The sequence below is a fragment of the Marmota marmota genome, unplaced genomic scaffold (assembly GCF_001458135.2).
Source record: "Marmota marmota marmota unplaced genomic scaffold, marMar, whole genome shotgun sequence".
NCBI classification, from domain to species: domain Eukaryota; kingdom Metazoa; phylum Chordata; class Mammalia; order Rodentia; family Sciuridae; genus Marmota; species Marmota marmota.
In genome coordinates, this window is record NW_026000229.1 from 45,884,552 (window position 1) to 45,896,931 (window position 12,380).

Below are 12,380 nucleotides of genomic sequence, written 5' to 3' on the forward strand. Positions count from 1 at the left end.
ATATATATATATATATATATATATATATATATATATATATATATATATATATATATATGTAATTTTTTGGTACAGAGATTAAACTCAGGGGCAATCAGCCACTGAATCATATCCCCAGCCCTATTTTGTATTTTATTTAGAGACAGGGTCTCACTGAGTTGCTAAGTACCTCACCTTTCCTGAGTCTGGCTTTGAATTACTGATATTCTTGCTTCAGTCTCCTGAGTCGCTAGGATTAGAGGCTTGCGCTACCATGCCTGGCTTTTTTTTTTTTTCACATATTTACTGGCTGTTTTTACTTCTTTTGAGAAGTGTCTACTCAAGTAATTTGCCTATTTTTAATTGAAAAGCTTATTTTATTGATGTTTGTGTTCTTCATATATTATAGATATTAATTCTCTGACAGATAAATAGCTGCCAAAGATTTTCTCACATTTTTAAGAAGTCTCTTCATCCTATTATTCTCTTTGTGGTGCTTCAGGAGCTTTTAAATTTGATGTAATCCCATTTGTCAACTAACTAGTATATAAAATATAACATTGTACATATGAATGGAATACCATGTAACATCTGATAGATGTGTATATTCCCTAATGCTTAAATCAGGTTAAACGTTTATCTCTTCAAACCTGTATCTTTTCTGTATAGAGAAAACTCAAAATCCTTTAGATGGGAGCTTCTTGATGATTTTGCTTTTGCTTCCACTTTGAGTGAATACATTTAATCCTTGATATTTTGAATCTGGTTTATTTGACTTAGCATCATGTTCTCCAATTTCACCTTTTTGTTATTGTTGTCATGTTCAGTCAAAGTCCAGGTCCTTGGTGTCCCGAACAAAGAACTGAGAGAGATACACAGAAGTAACAGAATATAGCACTTCGTTAGGTAGAGAGGAGGGGGCCAAGCAAGAAAGAGAGGCTCAAGGCCCAATGTCTGGAAATTAAGGTCATAAATTCTGAACTTTGGGGTGGTCTCTTTCCTATAAGGACCTGATTGAAGACCTTACCCTATTTTCTCCCATTGGTAATTTTATGATTCCTGATTAGTATAATTTTTAGTCCCCAACACCACTGGTTAGATTAGAAAACCTAATTAGAATATTGCCCACTTTACTTTCATTGGTCATTTTAAAATTTGAACTTGTAGGGGGAGTTGTCAAGGTCATAAGTCCTCAGTGGTGGGAATTGTCATGGTGATGTCCTCAGTGGAGGGAGTTGCCATGGTAATGGGAGTTATTGTAAACAGGGATCAGACACCTTTCCTTCTCTCATCTTACAGCAGCTTCTTTCTAATACCTTCTATATACCATCTTGGTGTCCCTGAGCTCCTACCTAACACTTTTACCAACAAATGCCATGTCCTCCATGGTTCAGGTTAGATCTATGCTTTCTGAAACTTTTAATTTAATATTATTATTTTTCATTCTAATTTGTTATATATAACAGCAGAATGCATTATAATTCATATTACACATATAGAGCACATTTTTTCATATCTGTTTGTATACAAAGTATATTCACAGCATTCGTGTCTTCATACATGTACTTAGGGAAATGATATCCATCTCATTCCACCATCTTTTTTGCACCCCTTGCCCCTCCCTTCTCCTCCCTCCCCTTTGCCCTATCTAGAGTTCCTCTAATTTTCACATGCTTCCCTTCCCAACCCCACTATGAATCAGCCTCCTTATATCAGAGAAAATCTGGAACTTTCCTTCTACTTTAGTTCCTAAATTCATATGTGATTTTGAAGTTAGCCATACTTCACTGCTATACAATTATCATTTGTTTATTTTGTTTAGTCTAGGATAAAATGTTCTAGGAAAACACTGCTGTATGGGAATACCACATCTAAACATCTATACACACACATATATAAATATAAATATATATAATATATAATAAAAATAAATATATATATATATTCACACAAATGGTGTGAATATATATATTTACTTTTTAGATGGATGTTTGATCCTATGAAAAAATTTATTTCTTTAGTATTTCCAGGTAAAGAGAACTCTATTCAAGATACAAGAACCATGAGTAAACACCTGGCTTAGAATTCTTAAAATAAAAGTCACTGTAGTATTAAGGAAGAAAGTTATCTCATCTAACTCAATTTAAAAGAAAGAACCATATTTACCACAATTCCATATTGAACCCTGAGTTGTAATCTTAGTTCTAAATTAATTGTTAGAATATCTTTAGACAAAGAGAACTTCTGGGATTGTTTCTGTTATCCATGTATTTAATTCAATTCATAATGAAATTGTGGTAGAAAACCATTTTTCTAAACAGTTAGACATATTATCTAATCAAATAAGCTCTATATAGCCACAGGAAAGAATCTGTAATTTTGCTGGTTCTCTCAGTTTGAATGGAAAATTGATGTTTCTACACAGATATAGACTATAGGACACTTGTCTCAAAGTGTGGTCTAAATTATAAAGTCGTTTGTTGAAATCTTAGAGGAAAGAAAAGTAAAGGATAGGTAATAAATAATTTACTGGTGTATCATAATTATTTGGCTGAAAAGAAAATAGCAAACTAAAAACTATTTATTATACTGTATTGCTAGTTTAATTTTAACAAGACACAAAATTAGATACAAAGTGAAAAATAAAGCAAAAAAGAGGAGAGTAAGAAAAACAAATAAATAGCAAAATGTCTATTAATCCCAGTCAACCTAGATTTGCTTTCCCCTAGGGCTACTTTGGCCTGGGGAGAATATAATTAGACCTTGGCTATCAGAATTTTGAGATAGCTAGAAACTACCCCAGGAGGGATGCAAAATAGGTGTCTGATAAAGAAACACAGAGATGGTGCTCTTTAATTAATAATGTCCTTTACACAATGTGCCAAAATTTTCTCTTTTATTGCCAGTACTTTTGAAATTAACTGCCCTGAACACTGTTTTAAAATGTGATGTGTTGATTTTCTATTCTTTTTTTTTTAACTAGTATGTTTTAATATCTTTCATTATATGAGAAATAATTTACAAATATTAAGGTGCACTAATCTTAAATATGTAGATTCAAATGTTTTTTTTTTTATTTTACACATTAATCAAACTACAAAATATTTCTCTCGATGTTAAATATTTTCTTGGACCACTTTGCAGTCATATCACCAGAGATAATAATGTTTGTCATTTTTATCAGTAAACATGATTAGTTTGGGCCATTCTTAAATTACTATTAAAATTTTCATAGGATTTACTCTTTTATTTTAATTGTCTTCTGCCAAACATAAATAATGTTTTAGAGATCTCTCTATTTTCATATCTCAGTTCTGTTTGTCTTGCTGGGTTATATTTCACTATGTGAATATACTTTAACCCATATTACTGTCAACTTCTCAGATGAGCCAAGGTAGCACAAATGCCCTTGGGAAAGCAGGTGGTAAAATGGGAACTAGTAGATGTGTCACTCAGTAACCTGGTGGGCAAACAGGACTTAATCCCATGGAATAGATGGGACTCCAGCCCTGAATGAAGATAGATTCCCAATTGCTAAAAATTTCACAGGTGGGCAAAAAAAAAAAAAAAAAAAGTCATCTTCTTTAATTTTTTTTTTGTTGTTGTTTTTTTTTAGACTTAGGGTCTTGCTGAATTTCCTAGGCTGGTCTCCTTTACAGAAACATACTTTTGGAAAAGAATACCTCTGCAGGGGATAGATCTGGATGTTTAAATATTGAGGGAGAGGTTTTCACACAGTGGAGCTGTTTGCTCACTGCTAAGCTGTATTGATGACCTGAAGAGAAGAAGGCCACAAACAAGTAGTGGAACTTCCCGTGTTGGGACCAAAGGCAATCTTTGGTAGTTTACAAAGAGACACTTATTTCCTGTGGTTAAGGGACAGTTATTTAGAAGCAATACACCGAATATCTAATGCAATAACAGAACTCCAGAAATATTTAAACACTTGGGTCAAGGTATATGTGTTATGCTCAGATCAGGGCATGGGCAGGGAAAACCTAGAAATCTGAAGTATGTGTTGGGTATACATGGATGATGCTTCTGATGACTTTGGCTGGCAAACTCTCTTCCTTTGTAGAATTAGAACTTCACTGTGCTCAAAGAAGCTTCAAGCAACAAGAAGACCTTTTTGACCTGGCCTGACTTTCTGCATGATGATAACTAAAGTACCAGCAAAACCTGATCCTTATTTCTGAGGAAGCCCACAAATAAAAGCTCAGGTCAAATGAATTTACTGTTAAATTCCACCACATATTTAAAGAGGAATCAATGTCAATGCTTAAAACAGTGCCTTGATGGCTATAGGAATGTTTTAAATTTTAGTTTTTTCGCTGTTTGCTAAGATTGGCTCTTAGTTTTTTTTTTATGAATAGGTTGCAAAATGTTCACATCTTAACAACATTTTATATTTAAGTTCACAAAAGTGGGATGTTCATCTCTTTAATTTCTTTATAAATTTGTCATTTTTATAGTACAAATTTAAGATTTTAACAAACTTCTTCCTATTTTATTATTTTAATGATATTGTAAAAAGAATAGTTTTCTTGATTTTTTATATTGCTTGTTGTTAATAATAGAAAATTTATTGATATTATATGTCTTATACCTTGTTGAATTAGATCTCTTAGTTTCTTAAGAGATTCCTCAAAATTTTCTGTATATTTTATCAATGGCTTACTGAGACCCTGAATAAGCAGGAATTAAAGTATAAGGCAGAGTCATACAGTGTGTTACCATTGTTTAAGTGTGCCTCCACATGTATTTAGTCCCCCAGTAATGATGAAAAACTTACTGGTTGAAGCCTTCTATGGAAATGCCTGACTAATCAATAGCTGATCATTAAGTTAAATGAACAGAGACTTCAGTGATCCATACTATAATGAACCCCAACTACATAGAATTAGTTAAGGAAAGAAACATGCTAACAAGCAACAAGAAAAACAATGAAAGGACAACAAGTATACTTTGTGATAAGGGAAAAGTAATTTCAAGTTACCATATATCATTTAAATGCCCAATTTTTAATATGAAATTGTAAGAACAGAGAAGAAGAAAAATATGGCTTCACATACAGAATAACATCAAGCAATCAACAGAAATTACTCCTGAGGAAGCTCACAAATAAAAGTTAAGGTCAGGGCCTGGGATTGTGGCTCAGCTGTAGAGCGCTCACCTAGCGCCAGGGTTCGATCCTCAGCACCACATAAAAATAAATGTATTGTGTCCATCTACATTTAAAAAATATATATATTTTTTTAAAGTTAAGGTCAAATGAATTTACTGTTAAATTCCACCACATATTTAAAGAGGAATCAATGTCAATGCTTTATAAAATCACATCAAAAAAGATGAGAAAATTTCCAAACTCATTCTCAGCAGCAAGTATAACCGCAAGTATAACCTTGGTGCTAAAACCATACAACGCAATCACAAGAAAAGAAAGCTAGAAACTAATATTCTTCATGGATATAAATACTAAGTCATTCAACAAAACATGAATAATCTGATGTAGTACATATAAAAATTATTGTACAATATGGAAATGTTAGGGTTTTTTGTAATTATGTACAAACATTATGATTGTTTATTCTATTTATGTGAAAATGCCATTTGAATATTCATAGCAAATGCATTGACTCTTTAGATTGCTTTGGTAATGTCAATTTTTTCACATTATTGACTTCTAATCAATAAATAGTGGATACCTGTCCATTTATTTGTATCTTGTTAGATTTCTTTTATAAATGTTTTATCATTTCTATGTACAGATTTTTTTCTTTTATTAAATTTATTTTTATGTATTTTAGTTTTTGTTGCTATTAAAAATAAAATGATTTCCTTATTTGATAATTCAATAGTGGAGAGATATGCACCTTATTTTTTATGAATCTCATTTTTGCATGTGCATTTTATATAGCAACTTTGATGAATTTACTCAGTAGTTTAAATGTTTTTGTTAATTCTTTGGAATTTCTACATATAAAATCAGATCTGCCAATGGAGACAATTTTACTTCTCTCTGATTTTTATTCACTTTTCTTGTCTAATTGCTTTGGGAACACTTTAGACACACTGTTTAATAGAAGTGGTGAGTGTAGGAATTGTCTTGCTCCTTTCAGTAGAGGAAAATAGTTCATGTTTTCAATGCTTGATATCTATCCATTATAATTTAATAGTAGCCAATCATGTATGTCTTTAATTATGTTGAGATGCACTATTTCTCTAAAACATTATTTTTTTTTCAGTACATGATAGATTTTCTCAGTTTTTTTCTCTGCATCTATGGAGACAATCCAATGACTTTTATCTTTTGTTCTATGCAAGTGACGTTTCATGTTCATAGATTTGCCTATGTTGAATTATCCTTGTATCCCAAGGACAAAGCACAATTCATCATGGTATATGATCATTTTAATGTGCAGTTAAACTCAGCTTGTTTATATATTGTTATAAAATTTTGGGTACATCTTCATCAGGGATATTGGCCTGTAATTTTCTTTTTTTTTATTGTTGTTGTCTCATGTCAACGTTAGGGTAATCTGGGCTTCATTCAATGAATTTGGGATTATTCCTTTTTCTTCAAGTTTTTGATAGTTTTTTAAAATGATGAGCCAAGGCAACAACTTTAACTTTTTGGATAGGTATTTAACTCAGTAGTAGAGTGCTTACCCAACAAGTACAGGTCCAAGGTCATCTGCCACCATCACACGTGCACAAACACACACCAATTGTGGTATTGATCTATTATTAGTTACTTGATAGAATTCTTCTGTGAGGCTATCTGACCCTAAGCTTTGTTTAATGTTAGGGGTTTTGTGATTACTACTTTGAATTCTTGTTATTAACCTGTTCAGACTTTCAGAATTTCTATGTCTTTCTGATTCTATCTGGATGTCTTATGTTTGTAGGAATTAGTCAATTTTTGCTACATTATCTCAATTTGTTGGTGTATAAATTCTCATAGTAGTCTTTTATTCTATTTCTGTCATATTGGTTATAATTGGTTATAATGTTTATTTTTTAATTTATAGTTATATTTTTCTGAATGATCGCTTTTGTTCTTTGGTTAGTTTAAATAATTGTGGCCTTGGCTCATCTTTTTAAAAACTTGAGTGCTGTTTTTTACTCTAATATTTGTTATTTCCATCCTTCTATGAATTTTAGGCTTATTATGTTCTTTTATTAGTTCCTTCATATGTATTGGTTGGTTGATTATTTGAGATAATTCTTTTTTTTCCTGAATGTAGGCAACTATTACTATAAAATTACCTGTTAGAACTTATTTTTATTCATCCTATAAGCTTTGTTATGGAGTGTTTCCATTTTTTTTCTGACTTTGTTTTAATTCCCTTTTTAATTTTTACTTTGACTCATTGATTGCTTAGAAATGTGGTGTTTAATTTCCACATATTTGTGAGTTCTCTACTTTTTAAATATGTAGTCTTCTAATATCTTTTCAGACCATGATACTATTTTGGTCAGAAAAGAAACTTGATATGATTTCACTTTTCTTAAGACTTACTTTAGTGGCCAAACCTAGAAATTGTCCTGGAGAATACTGTGCATGCTCTTCAGAAGAATGACATCTTTGTTTGCTATTTCCATTTTGACTTAAATGTTATTTCATCTAAGATAAATATATCTACCCTGATATATTTTTTTCAATTTGCATGGACCACCTTTTCATTTTCATTTTTATTTCAGTCTATATAAATTCTTAAAGTTAAAATGCATCTATAGTTGGTTCTTTCTTTTATATCTCTGTCCATCACTCTAAGTATTTTGAGTTAAAAATGTAGATATTTATATTTAAAGTAATTATCAATAGAAAAATATTTAATGTCATCCAAATGTGTCTAACTGTTTTGCAGGGTTTTTTCCCTTTCTTCATTTCATTTATTTTCCTTTATTATTTGAAAATTATTTTAGCACTAGTATGCTTTAGCTCCATTACTTTTGATATATATAAGTTTGTGCTTTGTAGTTATCATGGGCATGCCTAAAACATCTTATAGTTTTCATGTCACAATTTACTTCTTTTTTATTAAGCTTTCATTAACTTATTCTTACTATTAATTCTTTTGTATTTTAAACATTGTGGGAAGCCATCCTGACACGTGACTGGGCGGCTCCCATTAAGGGTCTGAGGCTTCTGGCTGTGTCGGAATTTTCCCGGCCCTTTCCTGATGAGAGAACCCGTCCATGTGGGGGTGTGACTGACCACTGACCCCGGGGGCCCAATCACTGACCCTGACCTTGGAGTGCAGTCCCCCCTCAACCTTCATTGGATGGAATTATCCCCTGAATTTCTTGTTCCCCAATAAAAGGCTACTCCCTGGCGTGTTCACTCTCTCTCTCTCCTGCTAGCCCTGAGTAATCCTTGCTGCCCTGCTGGGCGGTTAGGGGTTGGAGCCAGAGAGGGGAGCCGTCTCGGACCTGGCAATAGAAATAAGGTAACTGAGTCTGTGTGTTTTATTTCGATCTCTTCTAGCTAACTTTTATGCCAAGAACCTCATTAATGAAACCATTGCGCAGGTCGCATGGTGGAAAACATTATAATAAAGAGTGATTCACCAGCCACATTTACAGTATTATATATTGCTGAATTTGAATATATACTTAGGATTACCAGTGACTGACACTTTCATTGTGAGCTTCATTATGTTCCATAAGGACTTCATATTCCATGTACCAAGTGTGATGCTCTAAGTATGATATAAAGACAGAAAGTCCTATAAAAAGTTGGGAGAAGATTTAAGTAAGGAATACAAGAATATGTATTTCTGTATTATTTCTCCCCGGAATAATCACAGTGTATAATAGTTAGAAGCCAGACACACCTGAACCGTACTGTAGGTGATAAACTACCCCAGTAAACTTTGTGAACTTTCAATAGTCAGAATCCCTTTGGAATTTGATAGATACTAAATGCATAAAGTTGGACATCAAGGAATTATGTGATCTAGGCTACTTATTTTGGCCTATATACAATCTTACTCTTTAACCAAAAAAATTTAGATATAATACAGGATTCTAATATCCAGTGGAAAATTGTGGATGAGAGTAAGTGTAGCAGATATGTACAGGAATAATTAAGTTGCATTTGCTCATGGTTCAACTCTTTCTATAGCCACCACTGCTGAATTACCTTCTGTCCCTCAGTATATACCTCTGACTAAACAGGGTGTTCCTTAATACTAGTGGAGTGGCAATTTAAAATTGAGCTTGAATATACATATTTTAAGATAGCAAATTAGAAATAACAACTAGAAGTAATAGATTGCAGTCTAATACTGCTAAGAGAAATATTATGAGAAAAACATTAGTTTCGGTTGGTATTGTAGTTGTGGTCTTGAAGGACAGTGATGTAGAGAAGTAGTACCATTGAAGAAGTGGAAACAGTACATTTAATTGTTCACTTTGGCTAGAGGTAAGCATAGATCTACATTGATTCTTAAAAAGTTGTTAATGGTTTGGTTAGATGGCCAGCATTTATAATGAATACAACTAGTAGATAAGTGACAAAGAATCCTCTGAAAATGCTGGTTATAGAACTCTCAGAATGGAAAGAGACTGTGGAAATACAGGTGTTCCATTTGAATACTTGTTATCAGGCATTCACTATAGATGCAGCTTTTATAATTAGGTATACAAATGACAAACTCAATATATGTTAGTCTCTATTCATAGCCACCTGAGAACTTATTTAATTAGTTCCTATAAAAAATTACTAGAATTGGAGATTATATTTTCTAGCATGATCCAGCTGTTATTACTGAAAAGGCTCTCTCATTCTGAATCACTAATTTAGCAATGTTTTCTGGGAATGTGTCAGTCACTTAGTAGCAGATCAATTATAATGAAATTCTTCCATAAAGAAGGAGGTAAAATTTTATCTTGATGGTGTGAACATGTATTCTAGATATGCTTTTTATTCCTTACCATAATATCTTAACTTGCACCAAACTATTAATTTAAGCAATGCCTTAGTCTCTGTCATAATACTTTGTAAAAAAATTATTTTGAATCCAGGAATCTATTTTATAGCACAACAAATGAAGTATTGGTCTCATGGCCATAGAATTTACCAATCTGAATATATTTATGATCATTCCACAATAACTTGTCTAAATCATGGATAGCATACTGAAGATTCCTTTATGTCTTTTTTTTCACAGCCCTCAACCCCTCCTTTATTTAGTTTTGATTGGTACTTTCTACATATACATAAAGGTGAAATTCCCCTTGCTACATTTATATACCTATTTAACATTATTTTGTTCAATTCCATCTTCCCCTTTACCTTCCTCCTTCCCTCCCTCTTGTTCTCCTCCTTGTACTCCACTGATCTTCCCTGTATCTTTATGATATCCAGTCTCCATCCCTACCACCTTCTTTCCCTTAGTTTGCTCTAGCTTCTACCTATGAGATAAAACTTTCAACCCTTGATTTTCTAAGTCTGGCTTCTCTCACTCAGCATGATTTTTTCCATCTCTTTCTATTTATCAGCAGATGCCATTATTTTATTCTTCTTTATATGTGAGTAAAACTCTATTGTTCTCTGACTTTGTTCTTCAATATTGAGTTAGCTCTTCTGTTTTTGTTTTTGTTTTTTTTAAAGCAGGGGCATATAACGTTTAGACTCAGATTGTTGATGTCTACAAAATAATACATTTTCATATGGATTGTGTTATATCTTTTCTTTATGTCTCTTCATTTCCTCCATTTGGGAATGAAGATGTGTGAATGGGAGTAGATTCTCTCATTGTTACATTTTATTGAACTTATAAAAGAAAATTCATTTCACATTTACAAAAATTTGAGCACTTTAGGTTGAAATCTTGGTTCCCAGTGAAGAAATGCTTCCATCTAAGAGGTGAACAACATTTTTATTATACTGAAAATAAATACTACCTACTAGATGTTTGAGTTTTATCTAGGGAATATGAATATCAAGAAGTCTTCTGGATTGGTATTTATTAAGATTCTAATGGAAACCAGTGAAAATTAAGGTAAATTGGTCTCTGTGATTATTGTATAAATGTTAAGATAGGGTGGCACATTGATTTATGAACATGTTTAATTTGGAACCATATACTACTTGAATATTTTTGCGACAGTCAGTTATAGGACTATGCAAACTGCGACTTTCTGTTATTATAATCTTCCTAAGGAAAATTTAGGAAACCCATCAAAATAGTTGTTACCACTTAGGTTTACCTTCTAAAGTCATGCACAGATTTAAAGATATTAAGTAGGAAAATGTTACTTAAATGATACAACAATTACAGTGAAGTGTTTAAAATTGGTTGTCCTTGGGGTATAATTGAGGCTATAGATAAAGGCAGAGACAAGCCAATAGTTGACCACTAGTTCTTTAATACCATCTACATGTAGTTGTGTCTTAGCTTTACAACTGAGACTACATTGATTTTTAACAACCCTTTTTGATCAAGCTAGATTAAAATTAATGCCATTTTCAACATTTTAAAAGTTTTATTAGAGTAGTATAAATTTTATGGTATTTTATGTACACACTAGTTATTTAGTCACCACCTTTGTGAGAAATAAATTATTTATTTTATTATATAGCATTATTTAATAAATTAGCTGCCTATTAAATCATATTGATATCTGATGTTTTCCAGAACAATAAAAATCTAAAGTTGTATTATTTTGAAGAATATAATTCCTATTTCAGTGGTTTGTTTTCTTATTATCAAATTGGATATAATAATAACATCAAATAAGGCAATACATATTTGGCAGTGAGTTGTGAGACAAGAAATATAACAGCATAGTATTGTTCCACTTTCTTTAAAAAAAATTATTCTTTTTAAGTGAAATAAAATCAGCATATGTAAATTATATTTTCTTTGAAGAAAATAACTATTGAAATAACAATTAATTTTTAATCCACTTATACTAGTGGAAGATATATAATGAATGATTTGAAGGTTTGGGGAATATTTTTCAAAATGCAAAGGAGCATATTGAAATTTGACAAAAGTTATGAATATTTGAATCAAACAAATGGACACCATTGACTGATTAAAATGCATTTATTTAATATGTATTATATATATTAACCATTGAAGCAAGTACTGACTTCTGTTTAACAAATTAAACAGGCAAGTTTTGATTTCAGATTTTAGGAAGATTTTATTTCTACATTTTACATAAAGAATTAATAATTTAAATATAAACATGAATATTTGAGAATAAGATAACCAACAAAAATAGCAATAGTTTCCATTTTTTGTTTTAAATTTTATTGAGTTTTGAAGTTCACATAGAAGTTATATCCATTGTTATTCAGTATGTGGTTATATTACCTTATTCATCTTTTGTTGATTTTTCCTTGATTTTTGGCATTAATATTTAGAAATAAATTTATGTTA